We start from the raw sequence: 23,230 nt of genomic DNA on the forward strand, positions 1-23,230 counted from the left end.
GAATCACATTCAAACAACTTTTAAAATTTAGATTTGAATCACATTCAAACAACTTTAAAAATTCATATTTGAATCACATTCAAACAACTTTTAAAATTCAGATTTAAATCAAAATTTAATTGTGTGATTAAAACTCTAATTAAACAATTTAATTAGACATAGGATGAGCTTTTAGATCATACAACAATTGTAAATTAAATCTCAAACCTTGCGCACACCATTGGAGACCACAAAGTGTGCGCACCAATGGTGTTCATCACCATGCCGCCACCATTCCTTTCCAACCAGCAATGGATCTATCATCTCATGATCATACCACACAATTAAATCATATAATCAACAATCTAAATGGAAAATATAGTGGCTCTGGTACTAATTGAAGGAGCGGAAGCATGAAAAATGAAAGTTTAGATAATTGAAATTCAAAATTTTTCATCTAGGGTCACATGCTTCATGCAAGATTTATTTTTATCTATTTGATTTCAATGATAAACAGCATATTAAAACTCTTTTAATATATTTTTGGATCTATATTTGCCATTTAAGATTTTAGAATCAACAGATTAATTCATTAGAACCCTAGATTAGATCAAGAACAAGTGCACTAACCTTTTGATGCACTGCAGTGTGTTTGGCACCTTTAGGATGCGTCTTAGGACACCAGATGTTGTCCCTCTAGCTTGTCCACACCAAAATCACCTATGGAAGCCCCTTTAATAGCTTCTAAAGCTTTTTCTATCAATTAGAAAATAAGGTTTTACCTTTTGAGAGATTACAGATGTAAACAGGATACTAGAAACGATTTCTAGTATTTTTAATTCAAAAGATTATTGTCTAATCTCTTTGAATTGATGAGAGATGAAGAAGAAGAGAAGGGAGAGATAGCCAAGGGTGGTGGCACAAAGAGAATGAGCAGCTTGTTATGTTTTTCTTTTCATAACAACACATTATATAGCTAGATCACCACTTAAAACCCTTGCCACATGTCACCTTTTGATTAGCTCTAGGTTTAATTGACCCAATCACATTGTGCCAAGTGTCAAACCTATATTTAATCTTTACTTTGATCATCTTACATAATTAAAAGACATATGGTAAGCTTATGTGTAGTGCCATGTGTCATCATCTCAAGGTGCCACATGTCACCCTGTGAAATGACCAAAATACCCTTGTGTCTTAATTTTGAGTTCTCAACCCAAAATAATTATTTCCCTTCTTCTAATCAATTTATATCAAATATAAATTAATTAATTAATCCCTATTAATTAATTTCCCATTAATTAAATTCATATTTAAACACTTTAAATATAAATTTAACTTGTACTATACATCCAATAACCAAGATTTGGTTTCAAGCCATGCTCGGGACTTTGCAATCTAATTGCAAACCAAACCTATTTAATTAATCAATCAAACTCTTTAATTAATTAATTAATTAAATCATGTTTAATTTGGTGATTACTTGTGTATATGTGTGACTTATTAGGCTCATCACTAATTGACAATGAGACATGATATCAACTCTTAATATCATCAGAACTCTTTCTTACCATAAATGATTTCTCTAAATCATTTTATGCACCTCATAGACTATGGTTAACACCTAGCATAGCATGTCATGGCCACCCAATTAGTAATAAGGTTTACCTTAAAAGAACCTATAATCATATGTTACCATGCACTAGAATCTCTCTGTTACAAAATCCCAATTCGAGCTAGAGTCATGATTTATGTCAAACGCCATTTGCTATGAATATTATGTTCTATTTTAATTCCAGTTCTAGATTAAAAAGATTTTCTCATCAGAAACTCTTTTCTGATTAAATATATCTATCCTGGCCAGGAACTTGAAATATCAAGAACAATTAAATGAACATAGGATTTTATCCCTATTTACTTAGAGAAACAAATTCCATCTTGATCAACACCTACCTCCATATATAACTAGTAGGAGCCAACACATGCCCATATACGCATACACATTACAAGTATGAAAGCATTATCAAACTCAAACTATCTATATACAAGATAACTGTGCTATCTCAGGTCTAAAGATTATGTGCACTGATATGATTTATGACAATACATTGACAAGAGTAAACTCCATGTGCTTGTCATAAATGTCACTGGTTCAGCCTACTTATCGTGTATAAGTGTCTATCATGTTTGTTATATGGCATGAGACTCACCATTCCATCTTATTTATATCTCATACAAATAACTTGGGAACAAACATGAATACAGTCTTACTGGATAAGTCATGTCCTTATTGTGAAGTATCCTCAACTGTGAACCTATTTATGATACTTTGTGCTAGAAATACTTTCACTAATATTCTTAACAACTTAAGAATAATATTTCTAACAAAATATCAATGGACCTTTTCTATTACACATAAATATATTATAAAAACAGAAAAGTGAAAATGCCTTTTATTAATAAAAACATGTACAAGATACATACTAAATGATATGCTCTAGGGCATACTACTAACAATCATTAGTTGAGGATGAAGGATGCATATGTGCCAAAGACTGCATTCAGGACCCAGTATGGGCATTATGAGTTCCTGGTAATGCCCTTTGGCCTAACAAATGCACCAGCAGCATTCATGGACCTTATGAACCATATCTTGCATCCATGCCTAGATCGATTCATAGTGGTCTTTATTGATGATATTTTGGTGTATTCCAAGACCAGGGAAGAACATGATGAGCATTTGGGAATTGTCCTGCAAACCCTGAGGGAAAAGAAGCTATATGCTAAGTTGTCCAAGTGTGACTTCTGATTAAATGAGATTGCATTCCTTAGGCATATAGTGTCAGCTGATGGGATTAGAGTGGATCCTAAGAAAATAGAAGCAGTGATGGAATGGAAGTCTCCTAGAAATACAACTAAGGTCAGAAGTTTCTTGGGGCTAGCTAGGTATTATAGAAGATTTGTGAAGTGATTTTCTTTAATAGAGCTGCTCCAATGACCAAGTTGTTACACAAGAATGTCAGATTTGACTGGAATAACAAGTGGTAGGCCAGTTTTGAGAAGTTGAAGGCTATGTTGACAGAAGCACCAGTGTTAACACAGCCAGTGTCAGGAAAGGACTTTGTGGTATACAGTGATGCCTCGCATAATGGGTTAGGGTGTGTATTGATGCAAAAGGGGAAGGTGGTCGCCTATGCTTCTAGGCAGCTAAGGCCACATGAACAGAATTACCATATCCATGATCTAGAACTTGTAGCAATTATCTTCGCACTGAAGATATGGAGGCACTATTTGTATGGTGAAAAGTGCTACATTTACATAGACCACAAAAGTCTGAAATATTTGCCAACCCAGAAGGACCTCAACCTTAGACAGAGGCAATGGATTAAGTTCTTGAAGGACTATGATTGTGTGATTGATTACCATCATTGGAAGGTAAATGTAGTTGCTGAAGCTTTGAGCGAAAAATCCATGAACGGCTCGAGATGGAGCTATTTTGGCTGAGTTGCAAGTGAGGCCAAACTTGCTACAGCAAATTTTGGATTGGCAAAAGCTTGATGAGAAGTTAATGACTACTATGAGCAAAATCTAAGAAGGGAAGGGAACTAACTATGAAGTGAAAGCAGATGGGTGTCTGTACTACAAAGGAAGAGTGTGTGTACCAGATGATGGGGAATTGAAAGCCGGTATTCTAAAGGAGGCACACACTAGTGTTTGTGCTATGCACCTAGGAAGTACAAAAATGTATCATGATCTGAAACTTCATTATTGGTGGCCTGGTATGAAGAAGGACATAGCTGACTATGTGACTAAATGCTTGACATGTCAGCAAGTCAAGGCAGAACATCAAGTTCCATCAGGTTTGCTACAGCCTATACGCATACCTGAATGGAAATGGGATCGGGTCACCATGGATTTTGTAAGTGGTTTACCTCTCACCCAGAAGAAGTATGATGCAGTATAGGTGATAGTAGATAGATTGACGAAGTTAGCACACTTTCTTCCAGTTAGGACTGACTACTCACTGGAGAAGTTAGTAGAATTATCTATTAGTGAGATAGTTAGACTACATTGAATTCCACTTTCCATCATATTTGATCAAGACCCAAGGTTTACATCGAGATTTTGGAAGAAATTGCATGAATCCTTGGTACACAACTCCACTTTAGCACAGCTTTCCATCCTCAGACGGATGGGCAATCAGAAAGAGTAATCCAGGTAAACATTGAAACCAATTGAATCAATAAACTGAAATGATAATAATAACATGAAATATATGGTAGGTCCTTGAGAATATGCTGAGGAGTTGTGTCATTGAGTTTGAGGGAAGTTGGGATAGATACCTCCCACTGGCAGAATTTGTATACAACAATAGCTACTAAGCTAGCATCCAAATGGCCCCGTATGAAGCATTGTATGGGAGGAAATGTAGAACCCCAATGAGTTGACTGAATTGGGCGAAGATAAACTAGTAGGGCCAGACCTAGAGAAATAGACTGAGGAGAAGGTAAAGTTATTCAAAGCCAATTTAAAAGTTGTCTCAGATAGACAGAAATCTTATGCTGACTTGAAGAGAAAAGAAATAGAATATGCAGTTGGCGATAAAGTGTTCCTCAAGGTGTCACCGTGCAAAAAGGTACTAAGATTTGGAAGAAAAGGTAAGTTAAGCCCTAGGTTCATTGGCCCATATGAAGTCATTAAACGTGTGGGTCCAGTGGCCTACAGGCTAGCTTTACCATTAGAGCTAGATAAGATACACAATGTGTTTCATGTATCCATGCTGAGAAGATACCGCTTAGATCCTTCATATGTCATCTCCATGGAAGAAATTGAAGTACAATCAGATTTGACATATGAAGAAGAACCCATACGGATCCTGGCTTGAGAAGTGAAAGAGTTGAGGAATAAGTAGATTCCACTGGTGAAAGTGCTTTGGAGGCACCACAACACCGAGGAGGCAACTTGGGAAAGTGAAGAGACGATGAGGCAACAGTTCCCTCAACTGTTTACAACAGATAAATTTCAAGGATGAAATTTAAATTGGAGGGGAAGAGTTGTAACACCCTCACTGTAGCAATTTCGTACATTCTACTGTTCCGGTGACCGGTGTTGGTCCGGATAGCTAGAACGTCTAGAAAAATATTTAAACTAAAGTGAAGAGCCATAATTAACTCAAATATTAATAAGAAAAATTTAGGAAAAATTTTAGAAATAAAATACAACCAAGTTAAATGAGCCAGTGCCGTAGCGATGGGTAACATAATGGGAAGTTGTGGTCCTCGCAACTAGGAGCTCTAAACCCGAGAGAAAATTCATAAAATAATTTTTGAGACTCTAGAGAAGAGTCATTGAGGTTTCTATGGCATTAGAATTCCAAGAAAATGCTTAAAACAATTTTTAGATCGGTACAGATGATTTTGGCTCAATAAGCCAAACGGAGGGCATTTTGGTCATTTCGTCTTTAGAAATGATTTTTGGCCGACTTGTCCAGTTAAGTAAATAATTATTATGATATAAAATATGAATAAATATTTCTATAAATTAAATTGAAATTGAGTAGAAAAGAAAAGAAAAAGTAAATGAATTAAATGGGAAATTATGACATCACATGATGTCATTAGTGTGCCTCCACCCAATCACATGGTGACACATGGCTATAACTCACTTAAAGTGAGTGAAATGGGCAGAAATGAAAGAAAAATATCAGATTGCTTTCTCCTTTCTTCTTCCATCCGAAACTGTCTCCTTCTCCCCTCCACCATTAAAGCTTCTCTAAGCTTAAGTTCACCAACCAAATCACCCCAAAACCCTAGCTTCCCTTCACAAATATTTATTCTTACACCTAGAGCAAGTCTTGGGCAGCAAAAAGAAAGAGAAAAAGAGGAGTTCTCAAGCTTTGGAAATTAGCTAAATCAAGATTAGTGCCAATTAGTCTTAATTACTTTGTGTATACATCATGGAGAACATGAAATGAGTATAAAACTAAACTAATTTAAATAAATTTTGCATGGCTGAATTTTATCAAATTTTGGTAGCCTTAGGGTACATTAGGGTTCCTTTAATTTGAATGAATCATAGTTGTACATGGCTGCCATTGAATATGAACTTGATGCCTTAACTCATTGATTGCATGTATATGAAGCATTGATGTTGTTGGAGTTAGGGTTTGGGGGTAAACTTGGGATTCTGCTTATGTGTTGGTAATGGAAGTTCTAATGGTCAATTAGCGACCATTTGGCTAAGTATAATGAGGAATTGAAGTGAATGGTAGCTTAGGATTTGAGGTTTGGTGTGCTGCCTTGAGTGCCCTGCAGGTCTAGATGTGAGTCCAGCATGTTTGGGCAGCTATAACTTGGGTTGTGTAGGTTCAATTGGTGCAAGGATAATTGAACATAAAATTAGACACATAATGGCACAATTTTAGTGAAGGAACTCTGTCTAGAAACTAAACATAGGATGCCCTAAAAATTGACCAAATCCAGGTGACTTACATTCTTCTTGGGCAAAATGACTAAATGAATAGTATTCATTCATTTGGTCATAACTTAGTGTAGAAAGGTCTAATTGACCTGAATATTTACCAATAGAAAGGTGAGACATAGCCCTATGACTTTCATGAAGAAAACAAACCCAAATTTTGACCATAACATGTCCAAAAACTGAACTGCAATCAGTGTACAAAAACTGCAGACCTGATTCTGCCCAGAAATTTTGAAAAAATTGTAATCTGGCTAGTTATGGTATTTAGGCCATAACTTGAGCTACAAAACTCCAAATGGAGTGATTCAAAAAAATAAATGTAACTAGACACAATAAGGAACAACTTTGATAGAGAAAAATTGGCCAAATTCTCACTGTAGAATAGCCTAATGGAACAGTGAACTCTAGTACCCAAAATTGAAAATTTTGATTTATTCACCATTGGTTAGAAGTATGGCTTGGCAACTAATGCCAACACTTTTGGGAATCAAAATGTGGTAAATTTATGTGATTAGGACTAATGTAGCTATTATGCATTGGAAAGTCAATAATTTCACCTAAATAGTAAAATGAATAGTAACCTTACATGTAAAGCATGAAAATTCAATCAATAACTTGGTAATGTGTCCTAATACACCTAGTAAGATTGGTTTGGATAGGTTGGCATGCCAATAGGGTTCAGTTAGTAGTACTGCACATGCCATTATGCCATTTTGTCATTTTATGGCTTTTAGCCATTCTGATATTATAGTGATACTTGGCCTTGTGCCTAGTAATTATTACAGCTTATTAGCTATTCTGTTACACACTAGGAGATACATATGTGACCGATGGTGTGACGGCCCGAGGTACTTGGTACCCAGTGCCAGTTTATCTGTTTATCTAGTTCAGTCATCCAGCATAGGTTACTTGGGCAACCAAAAATGGAAGTTGGTAAATTTAATGAAATAATGGATATAACATGTACCAAATAAATAAGACTATAAATAACCACCAAGAATTAGTCTGCATGAGACATCAATATACAAACTGCATATTTATTTTTTTTAGTTCTTTTATTTTATTATTGGCACCACTAGGCATTATTGCTTAGCGTATTGTTTTTTGCCACGCGTAGATACTAGAGATACGGAGTGCGATTCCAGTAGACCCCAGTCAGGGTGAGAGTCAGATCTGCTAGTGTTCTGTGTCACCTCTCAGCTATAGTGCATTGGTAGGATGCTAGGCTACATTTTGTATTTTGTGTTTTGTATTTTTGTAAATTTTGTAATTAAACTTTTATTTTGTCATGTATATTGAAACTTATGTGATTATGTTTTAATGAAATTATCTGTAAATAGTGTTCATAAATGAAAGTTGAGTATTTATTTATGATTTGAGTATAAATATGATTGGAAAGTTTGAGAAATTGATGAGAAATTGTTGAAAACTGATGTGATAATTGGGAGTTTTGGAATAAAAATGATTATTGGAAGTGTTTTTCACAGGTTTCGAAGAACTGTTTTCTCTATTTTTAGCTGGTACTCTGCCGGATTTTCTATAAAATTTTTAGGACCTTAAATGAATTTATAATTTCTATAAATGACTTAAACGAGTCAAATCTCCCAAATTGCATTTCATCATCATAAAGAAATAAATTAAGGAAGGATAAAAATAATTGAGATCATATATGGTGTTCCAATACACAGTGTGGCATATCTTGCTCGGCTATACTATAGACGGGTAGGGGGTGTCACAGCATCAGCTGAAAATCCAACTGATCCATTCACTAAGCCTATGTCGCAAACTCAACTAGACATACATCTTAAGAAGATGGGTCTAAGATATTATAATGAATGGCTCTAGTGCTAGTGGGAGATTGTTAGTAATATGCCCTAGAGCATATCATTCAGTATGTATCTTGTACATGTTTTATTAATAAATGGCCACTTTTCCATTTACATAATATATTTATGTGTAATAGAAAATTTCTATTGATATTTTGTTAGAAATTCTATTCTTAAGTTGTTAAGAATATGAGTGACAGTATTTCTAGCACAAAGTATTATAAATTGGTTCACAATAGAGGATACTTCATACAGGACATGACTTATCCAGAAAGATTGTATTCATGTTCGTTCCCAATGTATTTATATGAGATATAAATAAGATAGAATAGTGAGTCTCATGCCATATAACAAACATGATAGGCACTTATGCATGATAAGTAGGCCAAACTAGTGACATTTATGACAAGCACATGGAGTTTACTCTTATCAATGCATTGTCATAAATCATATCAGTGCATATAATCTTTAGACCTGAGATAGCACAGTTATCTTGTATATAGGTGATTTGAGTTTGATACAACTTTCATACTTGTACTGTGTATGGGTATATGGGCATGTATTGGCTCCTACTAGTTATATATGGAGGTAGTTGTTGATCAAGATGGAATCTGTTACCCTAAGTAAATAAGAATAAAATCCTATGTTCATTTAATTGTTCTTGATGTTTCAAGTTCCTGGCCAAGATAGATAGATTTAATCAGAAAAGAGTTTCTGATCAGAAAATCTTTTTGATCAAGAACTGAAATTAAAAGAGAACATAATATTCATGGCAAATGGTGTTTGACATAAACCATGACTCCAGCTCGAATTGGGATTTTGTAACAGAGAGATTCTAGTGCATGGTAACATATGATAAAAGGTTCATTTAAGGTATTCCTTATTACTGATTGGGTAGCCATGGCATGCTATGCTAGGTGTTAACCATAGTCTATGAGGTGCATAAAATGATTTAGAGAAATCATTTATGGTAAGAAAGAGTTCTGATGATATTAAGAGTTGATATCATGTCTCATTGCCAATTAGTGATGAGCCTAGTGAGTCACACACATACACAAGTAATCACCAAGTTAAATGTGATTTAATTAATTAGTTAAAGAGTTTAATTGATTAATTAAATAGGTTTTGTTTGTAATTAGATTGCAAAGTCCCTAGCATGACTCGAAACTAAATCTAGGTTATTGGATGTATAGTAAAAGTTAAATTTATATTTAAAATGTTTAAATATGAATTTAATTATGAGAAATTAATTAATAGGGATTAATTAATTAATTTATATTTGATATAAATTGATTATAAGAAGAGAAATAATTATTTTGCGTTGAGAACTCAAAATTAAGACACAAGGGTATTTTGATCATTTCACAAGGTGACATGTGGCACCATGAAAAGATGACACACGGCACTACACATAAGCTTGCCATTTGTCTTTTAATCATGTAAGATGATCAAAGTCAAGATTAAATCTAAGTTTGACACTTGGCACAATGTGATTGGGTCAATAAAGAGCCAATCAGATGATGACATGTGGCAAGGGTTTTAAGTGATGACCTAGCTATATAAAGGAAAGGATGAAAGAACAAAAAGTAAGATGCTATTCTATCATTTTGTGCCGCCACCCTTGAGCCTCTCTTCCACTCTTCTTCTATCACACCTTACCCCTCTGTAAGGTATAGCATGATCCCGTAGAATACCTAATGAACTACCGAACTTTACCTACCGATAACTCATTAAGTACCCTACAAGGGATTTTAAAGCAATTTTCTTACTTTTGATAAGTAGTGAGCATTTTCTAATAGGTATTAAAACATTTAACTAAAGTTAGAAACTAGTTAAAATTTTTGGCCCATTTTATTTTTTCGCAAATTTTATAAAAATTTCGGCAGAGTGCCGTCTGTATTTTGAGAAAATAGTTCTTCAAATACCTATAAAAAGCACTTCCAATTATTTATTTCAATCACTTCTTCAAATTCACAATCAATCTCAACCAATTTCTCAAGTTTTAAAATTCAACAATCCTCATTTCTCAATTTCCAAAAAATCAGTAATCATCAAGATACTGTCAATCAATTTCATTCATTCATATTTCACTAAAGATAAACAATTTATATATACATTATACTAAAAATTTACATTAGGAAAATCCAAACTAAAAATTATTACAAACTTTATACAAACTTTATACAAGCTGCTCAAGACCCATTTTTACATGTCCATACATTTATGTGCATTACATACATCAAAATAAATATTTATAGTCAGGATATAACTTATACCCGATATAACTTCAAGGTAAGTCGCTCCACAATCCTCAGCAGCTCAGTCTGCTGCTCCTCTAGTCTCTAAATCAGTGATAGCAATAACAGCCATCGCTGAGTACTAGGACTCAGTGGTGCACAATATACTAAAATAATCTTTATGTAGAGTTTAAATCATATTTATTCAAAAATTAGACTGAACATGAGAATTAAATACAAAACACGAATTATGAGATTTTAATCTAAATAATTTCATTTCGAAATATCAAAACACATTTCATAAAACCCACAGTTATATCATGCCATTCGAAATAAATATAATCTCAATAGCCAGAGGCTACGGAGAAGTCACATCACAAGGCTAGCTAGCTCAAATATATGGATATACATTCAATTTCTTCTTCTACTGGCACACACCTCAATACTTCAGCCAGAGAAGGAATCAAAATTCGAAACTGATTACCCCCACTAGTCATGCTAGTGAGGTGTTCAAATATATGGTCATGACAATGTGGTTTCAAAACTTATCTTAAGAATTTGCTAAATATTGCCATTTCAAATATACACAATTAACTTTCAACAATTTAAATCAAAAGCATCATAAGAATGTCATAATTCAATATTTCACATTATTCAAAACAATATGCAGAAAATAATTTACATAAATTATATGTTCTGCACAAACCTTAAACGAGTCGCCTCTTGGCCTTGACTCGATTCCTTTGGTTCTTTCCCGGTGTTCTTTTCCACTGAAACACACAATTTTACAGTGTTTCAGTACCATAACTTAACATAAATCCAAAAATAAATTTAACTTCACTTTTACCTAACTCTAATGTGCTAAACTTGACGTTCTTTAATTTTTGTGTTTCGGATTGCTATTCACTACACTATTCAAGTCAATTTGTTGACTTTCTAAGGCTTAATAGGTATGAGAATTCTAACTTCATCCACATACTACATTTTGGTCACTAAATTTGTTGGTTTTGGTTGTTTACTCAAATTCTAAGTCTTTTAGGCAAATTTGCAAATTTTCAGTTTTGGTGTCTTAAGTTGCACTGTTCCATTGGTCATTTTTCTATTAGAATTTGGCAAAACTTTCTTCATAGAAAATGTTCCCTATTGTCTTAAATTTGTTCTCCTTTTTGAATCACTCCAATTGGAGTTTTGTACCTTAAGTTATAGCCATTTGAATCATGGCTGCCGGATTGGACTTAACCCAGATTTCTGGGCAATTTCTAGTTCTGGCAGTTGTAGGTTGCCAACTTTGGGTGGCCAAATGACTTGGTTAGTGGCATAATTTTGGTTTGTGTTCTTCATAAAAGTTTTAGGTCTATACCTCAACTATCCACTGGTAAAATTTCAGGTCATTTAGACCTACCTAGCCCAAGTTATGGCTAAATGAACAAATACTATTCATTTAGTCATTTTTGTACAGGTGAAACTGAGAAAATCCGAATTTGGTTAATTTGTTCACTAGGTTTTGGTAACTTTTTGGGCATGATTCCTAAATGAAAATTGTGTCATCTTGTGTCTATTTTCATTCTGAATTGGTCTCATACCAATTGGACTTATAAATTTTCATTTTTGATCCCTCAAAAGGACCTTGGTCCTGCTGCCAGTAGCATGACCACATTCAATCAAAATTTAAACTCAATTCAAACACTTCCACAACACTTCATTTGGTCACAAATGACCATTTCTCACCTCAAACTAGGTCAAACACATCATTTCCCAATTTCTCACATTTTTGCATCCTAAAGCCTAAGTGTCCAAAACCCTAGTTCACCTATTCATTGCATTTAACCAATTCAATGCCTATATACATGCTTCTTCAACCCAATCAAGCTCACATACACTTTTAAATCCACCAAATTCATGGACACATATATCAAAACCCTAGTTGACCGAAATTCAGCTTGGTCCTTCAACAAAAAATTTTCTATTCATTTAAACATATTTCTAAGTTAGTTAAGCTATAAACACAACTAATAAACTAAATTTTGCAACTTAAATCACTAACCTCAACTTGGATGCTAATTCTTTAATTTCCTTCTTCTTTTCTTCTTTCTTTTTGTGATCAATCTTCTTCTCAAGTGACTAAATCAAGTTCTAATGAGTTAAGTTGGGGTCAAAATAGGTTTAAATGGTTGAAAGAAAGCTTTGATTCAAGCTTTTATGGTGTAACAATGGTGGTTTGAGGGAGAGGGAAGAGTGGCCAGCTTAGTTGGGAGAGAAGACCAATAATGTTTTTCATTTCTTCTTTTTTGTTTTATGCATTATAACTCTTCAATTATCCTATAGTTTCAATTTTTAATAATTAAGTTTATTGCATCATGCTTTTGTCACCACATGATGTCATTACTTTTTCAACTTTTCTTTTTCTTTTTTTTTTCATTTATTTTTCTATTAGTTCTTTGAAATTTTCTTTTCTCTGATTTTATTTGATAGTTAGGTCAGGAGTCAGCTCTCGGAGTCAATTGACCAAATTGCCCCTCGCCGGTTCAACTCGATTTGCAAATAATTCAATATTTCTTCCGGCTCCTTGACCTAATTATTTGACTGACTTAACAATTCTTTTTCGTGATTTTCTCTGTTCTACTGTGTTTGTAATAGTCTTAAGGACCGCAGTGTCACATTTTACAGTTGGAAATTTGAGTTTAAATGGACTTCACAGTCCTTCCCGAGAAGGTAACCCATCGCTGTGACTCTCGGCTCGTTTAACTTCTTATGTTCTATTTTTCTTATTTATTCTTAACTAATTGACAATTACTAATTATTTTTGTTTATGGCTTATCTAGTTGTCTTAAGTGTGGTTCTAATCCCCTTAATTGTCCAGACCGACTCCGGTCACCGGAATAGTGAAATATACCAGGCTATACAAGTAGGGGTGTTACATCTTCTTCATCTCTCATCAATTCAAAGAGAATTGCCAACATTCTCTTGAATTAAAATTGCTAGAAATCATTTATAGTGTCCTGTATACATCTATAACATCTCTAAAGGTAAAACCTTAATTTCTAATTGATTGGAAAGGCTTGAGAAGCTATTCAAGGGGCTGCCATTGGTGATCTTGGTCTGGACAAGCTAGAGGGACAACATCTGGTGTCCTAGGTGCATCTCAAAGGTACCAAACACAATTACAGTGCATCAAAAGGTTAGTGCACTTGTTCTTGATTTAATTTAGGATTCTAATGAATTAATCTATTAATTCTTAAATCTTAAATGGCAAATGTAGATCCAAAATCATATTAAAAGTGTTTTAATATACTGTTTAACATTGAAATCAAATAGATAAATAATGAATCTTGCATGATGCATGAGACCCTAGAAGAAAAATTTTGATTTCAATGATCTAAACTTATGTTTTTTATGCTTTCGCTTCTTCAGATAGTCTATCAAGCAATTATAATCTTTTATCTGTTCTAACCATCTCCTCTGCGCACATGATTCACCTTTTGCTATGCACCCTGGTGGAACCAAAATATACAAAACTATGAAAGGGCACAATTGGTGGAGGGAAATGAAGAAGGACATTGCAGAATATGTTGCCAAATGCCTAACTTGTCAGCAAGTAAAGGCAGAACACCATGTGCCTACAGGGTTGCTACAGCCATTGCCAATACCTGAGTGGAAATGGGAGAGAATCACTATGGATTTTGTGACAGGACTTTCCCGTACCCAAAAGAATCATGATGCAGTTTGGGTTATTATTGATAGATTGACCAAGTCTGCACACTTTCTGCCAGTGAGGATGGACTACAGCCTGGAAATATTGGCCAAACTGCATATTGATGATATGGTAAGGTTGCATGAAGTGTCAGTGTCTATTGTGTCTGGCAGAGATCCTAGGTTTACTTCTAGATTCTGGGGTAGTCTCCAAAAAGCCCTAAGAACTAGATTGAACTTTAGTACAGCATTCCATCCATAGACAGATGGCCAGTCTAAAAGGATCATTCAGATTTTGGAGGATATGCTTCGGGCTTGTGTGATTGAGTTTGAAAAGAGCTGGGACACACACTTGACTTTAATTGAATTTGCCTACAACAACAGTTATCAGTCAAGTATTGGAATGCCTCCATATGAAGTACTTTATGGCAGAAAGTGCAGAGCTCCCTTGTGTTAGGATGAAGTGAGCGAAAGGAAGTTGATTGGCCCAGAATTAGTGCAGCAGACAGAAGAAAAGGTTAAGATCATTAGAGACAGACTCAAAGTTGCATCGAATAGACAAAAGTCCTAGATTGATCTAAAGAGAAGAGATATTCAGTACAGAGTGGTTGACAAGGTGTTCCTAAAAGTTTCCCCATGGAAGAGGATCATGAGGTTTGTTAGGAAAGAGAAACTAAGTCCTCGCCTCATTGGGCCATATGAGGTTCTGGAAAGAGTGCGTCCATTGGCATATAGGTTGGCATTGCCTCAAGAGTTAAAAAAGATTTACAATGTCTTTCATGTCTCCATGTTAAAGAGGTATAGATCAGACCCCTCTCACATGTTTCTAGTAGAAGAGATTGAGGTAAATCCAGACTTGACATTCTTGGCATATGAGATAAAGCAGCTGAGGAACAAGTGGATATCTCTGGTGAAAGTGCTATGAAACCATCATTCAGGCTAGGAGGCTGCATGAGAGCGTGAAGAGGACATGAGGAGGCAACATGCACAGATATTCAGAGACTGAGACCAGGTAAATTTCGAGGATAAAATTTTATTTTTAAGAAGGGGAGAATTGTAACAGTCTGAACCTCCGAGTTATGAATAGTACCATTTTTTATCTGTGACTAGTACTATTCAAGAACATCTTGAGGACAAAAAATAAAAGGAAAATTAATTGAGATAGACATGATAAAAATTCAAGTAAACCAAAAATCTAAGGACTCATCGGGTATTATAAAAAGGAGGGATTAAAACCCGATGAGGGGCATTTTGGTCAATTCACTTCAAGAGTTGACTTTTGACCAAAATATCAATTAAATTAAATGAAATTAATAAATTGAATTATGGAATAATTTTTTTTGGGAAAGGAATTCAAGTATAAAGTGAAAAAGAAAATAAAAGAAATAAAAATCTAGAATTTTAATTCCATTTTAACCTAATTAAATTGCTGAGCAAAGTTGAGTTAATAAATCTGCCAAAATCTGGAAATTTGCAAATTGACCATATGAATAGTAAATTTTGCAAGGCTATAACTCTCTCTAGAAAACTCCAATTTAGGTGATTCTTAAACTGATAGAGACTTAAAATATAGTAGAACATTTCATATCAAGAACTTGAAGCCTAATTACGAACTTAACCTAATCAAATTGTTAGCCAACCTTAAGTCACCAAAGCTGCCAAAGTAAGCCTCACGTGAACAGTAATCACTGTTTTGGTCATAACTTGAGCTACACAACTCCAAATGAGGTGATTCAAAAAGGAAAATAAATATGAGACCTAAAGGGAAAAATTTCATGAAGAATACCTCACCAAATTATGATTGGAACTAGGTAAAAATTATGTTCAAAGATTAGGACACTAAGCTCTCCAAAATCCAAAACTCTTTCAAATTTACAAAGCTAACTTGTGATGTATTAGACATTCATGTAATGAGTACTTGGCAGCAATTGAGATGAGTATTGAGGTATTCTATTTGTGTATTTTCAGTAGAGAAAGAGGTTGGGACAGACAAGGAGAAATAAGTAAAGATAAAGGAGTTCATTGAAGGTTTGTGCACAACTAACATTTTCTTCAATTTTAAACTTGTAAATTGTTTGGAATGTGTTTATTTGAATCAGTTTGCTTTGAACAAGTTTACTTTGACAGAAATATGATTTTTCTCTTACATTTGAGAAATTTGGGTGTTGCCACCTCTATATAGATATTATGATAATTTGAATGTGTTTATTGGTTTATAAATGTGATTGTTGAGTGGAAAACTTTTGAAAACTGTTTTAAAACCACAGTTAGTATGACAGTCTTTTTTAGAACTCTCCAATAGTAACGACTACTTGGGGTTGATAATGGATATTGATTATGTCTCCCATTAATAACGGTTAGTGGGGTAAGACTACATGAGTACTCATTAGCTAACTAGCCCTTCCCTCATTAATAATAGTTAGTGTGGTTCAGATTGCTTTGTCGTGGTGTACAACATGGCACTGATCGTGAAATTTTGTGTCATGGCCTAAATTGCATGTTGATGTTGGCAACACTAATGCTTTGTGAATTGTGATTTATGAAGTGTGAATCATTCGAAATGTGATTTCAATAAATGATTCTTATGGACTCAAAAAGTTTTGTGATGCTATCATGATTATGCAAATATATGATTTCTTGTATTTTGACAAGTTGTGTTTTACCTTAAGTTTTAAAGTTATCTAAAACATGTCACACCTTATCCCTTTGTAAGATATAACATGATCCTGTAGTATACCTAATGAATTACTGAACTATACCTACCGATAACCCATTAAATATACTACAAGGGATTTTAAACAAAACATAGTATTTTATTTTATTCTTGTTTTACGGAAAACTGCATAGTGGCAATAGTCAAAACTTTAACAAAACACATTTTTATACCCTGTTGAAACTGCAATGTAACTCATAAGCATGATATTAATACCTTTACATTTCAAGTCTTACATTCATTAGAGAAAGTAAACTTAATATTATAAAAGTTACATTTGCATAAGTCTCAAAATGAAGTACAAACATTTACAAACCCGAAATGCTTTTTAATACAAACTGCTCAATGTCCGTACATCATACATATAGTTACAAAATACATCAAAAGGAATTACAGGGGCATACCTACTAAATATATACACTCACAGTCCACACAAAATGCTGCTTCCAAGTCTCTCACTCGGTAGCCTTCTCTTTACCCTTACCTTCGACAGCATAATAAGCTATCGCTGAGTATATCACTCAGTGATGCACAACTAATAACTTTAAAACTTAAAGTTAAGTAAAACTTGTAACATCCCCATTGTACATATTCTATATGTTCTGTTGCTCTAGTGGCCTAATATCAGTCCAGGCAAGTCAGGGTATCTGGAACTACACTTCGGTGATAGTGAACAGACATATATTGATGAAATAAATAAAAAGAAAATACAAGAAAAATAAAAAAAAATGAAAGAGAGAAAATGAAACTAGGTTAAACGAGTCAGCACCGCAGCGATGGGTGACCGCATCGGGAAGGCCATTGCCAAACCCAGGACTATGGGGAACTCTTGGAATTAAATTTCGGGACATAAGTAAAGGTTTGTTGAAATATAATCAACACTAGAAATATCAAAGAAAAATTAATAAATTAGTACAAAGAAAAATGAAAAATTAAGAAACAGACAAAAATCAGTGTTACAAAAAAATTGGGAATACAACCTAAAGAGGGCCATTTTGGTCATTTGACACCAAGAGTTGCCTTTTGACCTCAATGTCCATTAAAAATAAATGACATTACACTTTGGAAATGTCATGAAAAATTAAAATGAGAAACATTATACGAATAGTGCAAGAAATGGGGTATAAATTGAATAATTAAAATCTTAACATATAAAATAACTTAATTAAAAGTGAGTGGATGTGACACCCCTTACCCGTCTACAGTGTAGCCGAGCAAGATATGCCACACAGTGTACCGGAGTACCCTATTTTAATTTAATCATTTTTATTCTTCCTAATTTATTTTTTTTTTCATAGTTATGGAGTATAATTTGTGAAATCTCATTTTAGTCATTTATTGAAGTCATAAATTTATTTGAGGTTCCGCAAATTTTATAGAAAATTCGGCAGAGTACCGGCTAAAAATGGAGAAAACAGTTCTTCGGAACCTGTTAAAAACACTTCCAATAATCATTTCCAACCATTCTCAAACTCCAATAATTATCAAAATCTCAATATTTTCCACAACATTTCCATTTCTCAATCATTCATTTCACATGGTATTCATATACAAGCAATAAATAAATACTCAATTTTTCCATTCATAAACACAATTTTCACTATTTACATTAATACCAAAATACATTACATAAGTCTCAATTACATATGAGAAAATAAAAGTTAATAACAAAATATCAAAATAAAACCTAGTGTCCTACTAATGCACTGACGTAGGTGAGGTGACACGGACACTATGCAGAGCTGTAGAAGGTCTCACCCAGTCTGTGGTCTACTGGGCTCTCGGTCGATCTCTCCAGAACCTACGCGTGGCAAAAGCAATGTGCTAAGCAATAATGCTTGGTGGTGCCAATAATAAAATAAAAAGAAATAACATAAAATAAATATGCAGTGTATATATTGATTTCTTATTGCAAATAAATTTTCGATGAGTATTTGTAGTCTTACTTAATTTGTACTTGTTATATTCATTATTTTATTAAATTTGTCCACTTTCATTTTTGGTTGCCCAAGTAACCTATAATGGACGACTGGACCAGATAAACGGGTAAACTGGCACTGGGTATCAAGTATCTCGGGCCGTCACACCATCGGTCACATATGTGTCTCCCGGTGTGCAACAGAACAGCTAATAAGCTGTAATAACATTATGCACAAGGCCAAGTATCAACATAATGTTAGAATGGCTAAAAGCCATGAAATCACAGAATGGCATAATGCCATGTGCAGTACTGCTAACTGAACCCTATTGGCATGCCAAGCTATCCAAACCAATCTTGTTAGGTATACTAGGGCATTTTACACTTTTGAGTTTTACAATTTTTGAATTTCAAGCTTTGGTGTTACTATTTACTTCATTAGTCAACCAAAATGTTGACTTTTGCATAGAAAATAGGTATATTGGTTTTAATACTCCCAACATACCACATTTTGCATTCAAAATTTGTTGGTATTGGTTGCCAATACCATTTCTAAGCTTAAAGTTAACGGAGCAGAATTTTCAGTTTTGATACCTTATTTTTACTGTTCTATTAGTCATTTTTGTAGTTGGAATTTGGCAAAATGATCAACATGAAAGTTGTTCCTTATTTTGTCTAGTTGAATTTCCTTTTTTGAATCACTCCATTTGGAGTTTTATAGCTCAAGTTATGGTCCAAAAACCACAACTGGCCGGATTGGAATTTTTCTGGACTGACCATATCTACAGTGTAGTGAACAGTGACTGCAACTCCCTTGTTGGATAGGTTCTGGTCATAATTTGGGTTAGGTTTCTTCATGAAACCTTTTGGTCTATATCTCAACTTGTTGCTGGTAAAATTTCAGGTCAATTGGACCATTCTACACTGTGTTATGGCCAAATGAACAATCACTGTTCATTTGGTCATTCTGCAGAAACAGACTGCAGGTCACCCCGGTTTGGGGCAAGCTTTTGGTCCACTTGGTTTGGTCTTATGGGCAAGGTTTCCTCACCAAAGTTGTGCCATTATGTGTCTAGTTTCATGTCCAATTGGCCAAACACCAATTGAATCTCTACAATTCAAGTTATGGCTGCCCAAACCTGCCGGACTTATGTCCAATTCTGCAGGTCACGTAGGGCAGCCACACTAAACCTAAATCCCATCATTAAACACACTTCATTTCTTGTTTACCAATAACCAAATGGCCACTAATTGACCATTAAAACTCACTTTCATCATTACATGATCAAAGTCTCAATTTCATGCTCAAACCCTAACTCCAATTTCCAATTCATGGCATACACACACCAAACTCATACCAAATCACTTTATCCATCATCTATACTCATCAATAATATAATTAAGCCACTTAATTCATCAAAAACCAACAATCCTTAAACTTTATCATGGCTGCCAAATTTAGAGATTTCATTTACTAAAGTTTTTCTTTTAATTTCACACAATTTCTACTTGATTTAGCATGCTTACAAGATTAAAGAAAGAAAGAAATTGTTTAGGGCACTAACCTTGAATGGAGCAGAATTTTTTCTTGACCCAACTTAGATTTTTCCTTCACTTTGTTTGGCTTTCTTGGCAGCCAAACACTTGCTTAAGATGTAGAGACCAATTTTATTGAAGTGGACTTAGGGTTTTAAGTGAGATTTGGGTGGGTTATAAAGCTTTGGTAAGCTTTCAATGGTGGAATGGTTATGGAGTTTGAGGGATACGAGAAGGTGATGGCTGCTGAATTTTATGAGTTTTTGCTGTATTCTTATCTACATTTTATTAGTTAATTTAAGTGTTGATTAAATATGATTGGTGGGTAAGTGTTTAATGACATCATATGATGTCATAATTGGTATTTTCTTCCATTTTTTTTTCTTCTCTTCTCTACTCATTTTCAATTTAATTTTTAGCATTATTTATTCACATTTTATATTATAATAATTATTTACTTAACTGGGCAAGTCGGCCAAAAATCACCTCTGAAGGCGAAATGACCAAAATGCCCTCCGTTTGGCTCAACGGGCCAAAATTGTCTGTACCGATTGAAAAATTTTTCTATGTATTTTCTTAGCATTCTAATGCCATAGAAACCTCAATGACTCTTCTCTGGAGTCCCAAAAATTATTTTATGAATTTTCCCCTAGGTCTAGGTCTCCTAGTTGCGAGAACCGCAACTTCCCACTGGGTTACCCATCGCTAGGGCACCGGCTCATTCAACTTAGTTGTATTTTATTTCTAAAATTTTTCCTAAATTTTTCTTATTAATATTTGAGTTAATTATGGTTCCTCACTTTAGTTTAAATATTTTTCCAGATGTTCTAGCTGTTCGGTCCGACACTGGTCACCAGAACAGTAGAATGTACGGAGTTGCTACAGGGAGGGTGTTACAACTCTTCCCCTCTAATTTAAATTTCATCCTCGAAATTTACCTGATGCAAACAATTGAGGGAACTATTGCCTCATCGTCTCTTCACTTTCCCAAGTTGCCTCCTTGGTGTTGTGGTGCCTCCAATGCACTTTCACCAGTGGAATCTGCTTATTTCTCAACTCTTTCACTTCCTGAGCCAGGATCCGTATGGGTTCTTCTTCATATGTCAAATTCGGTTGTACTTCAATTTCTTCCATAGAGATGACATGTGAAGGATCTGAGCGATATCTTCTTAACATAGACACGTGGAACACATTGTGGATCTTGTCCAGCTCTGGTGGTAAAGCTAGCCTATAGGCCACTGGACCCACACGTTCAATGACTTCATTTAGGCCAACGAACCTAGGGCTTAACTTACCTTTTCTTCCAAACCTTAGGACTTTGAGAAACACTTTATCGCCAACCGCATATTCTATTTCTTTTCTCTTTAAGTCGGCATAGGATTTCTGTCTGTCTGAGGCAACCTTCAGATTGGCTTTGATTAGTTTTACCTTCTCCTCAGTCTGTTTCACCAGGTCTGACCTTACTAGTTTATCTTCGCCCAATTCAGTCCAGCACACTGGAGTTCTACATTTTCTCCCATACAATGCTTCATACGGGGCCATTTGGATGCTAGCTTGGTAGCTATTGCTGTATGCAAATTATGCCAGTGGGAGGTATCTATCCTAACTTCCCTCCAACTCAATGACACAACTGCTCAGCATATCCTCAAGGACCTGACATATATTTCATGTTATTATTACCATTTCAGTTCAATATGTGTATTAGTTTAATTGGTTTCAATTGTTTACCTGGATTACTCTTTCTGATTGCCCATCCGTTTGAGGATGTAAAGCTGTGCTGAAGTGGAGTTGTGTACCCAAGGACTCATGCAACTTCTTCCAGAATCTCGATGTAAACCTTGGGTCTCGATCAGAAATGATGGAAAGTGGAATTCCATGCAATCTAACTATCTCACTGATATACAATTCTGCTAACTTCTCCAGTGAGTAGTCAGTCCTAACTGGCAGAAAGTGTGCTAACTTCGTCAATCTATCTATTATCACCCATACTGCATCATGTTTCTTCTGGGTGAGAGGTAGACCACTCACAAAATCCATGGTGACCCGATCCCATTTCCATTCAGGTATGCGTATAGGCTATAGCAAACCTGATGGAACTTGATGTTCTGCCTTGACTTGCTGACATGTCAAGCATTTAGTCACATAGTCAGCTATGTCCTTCTTCATACCAGGCCACTAATAATGAAGCTTCAGATCATGATACATTTTTGTACTTCTTGGGTGTATAGCATAAACACTGGCATGTGCCTCTTTCATAATACTGGCTTTTAATTCCCCATTATCTGGTACACATACTCTTCCTTTGTAGTACAGACACCCATTTGCTTTCACCTCATAGTCAGTTGCTTTTCCCTCTGAGATTTTGCTCATAATAGCCATTAACTTTTCATCTGCCTTTTGCCCATCTAAAATCTGTAAGTGAGTTTGGTCTCACTTGCAACTCAGCCAAAATAGCTCCATCTCGAAGCAAAGATAGACGGGCATTCAATGATCTCAAAGCTGTGATGGATTTTCTGCTCAAAGCATCAGCAACTACATTTGCCTTCCCAGGATGGTAGTCAATTACACAATCATAGTCCTTAAGGAACTCAATCCATCGCCTCTGTCTAAGGTTGAGCTCCTTCTGAGTTGGCAAATATTTTAGACTTTTGTAGTCTGTGTAAATGTAGCACTTGTCACCATATAAGTAATGCCTCCATATCTTCAATGCGAAGATAATTGCTGCAAGCTCTAGATCATGGGTAGAGTAATTCTGTTCATGTGGCCTTAGCTGTCTGGAAGCATAAGCAACCACCTTCCCCTCTTGCATCAATACACACCCTAACCCATTATGAGAGGCATCACTGTAGAC

Source organism: Hevea brasiliensis, chromosome 8, assembly GCF_030052815.1.
Source record: "Hevea brasiliensis isolate MT/VB/25A 57/8 chromosome 8, ASM3005281v1, whole genome shotgun sequence".
Lineage (NCBI taxonomy): Eukaryota > Viridiplantae > Streptophyta > Magnoliopsida > Malpighiales > Euphorbiaceae > Hevea > Hevea brasiliensis.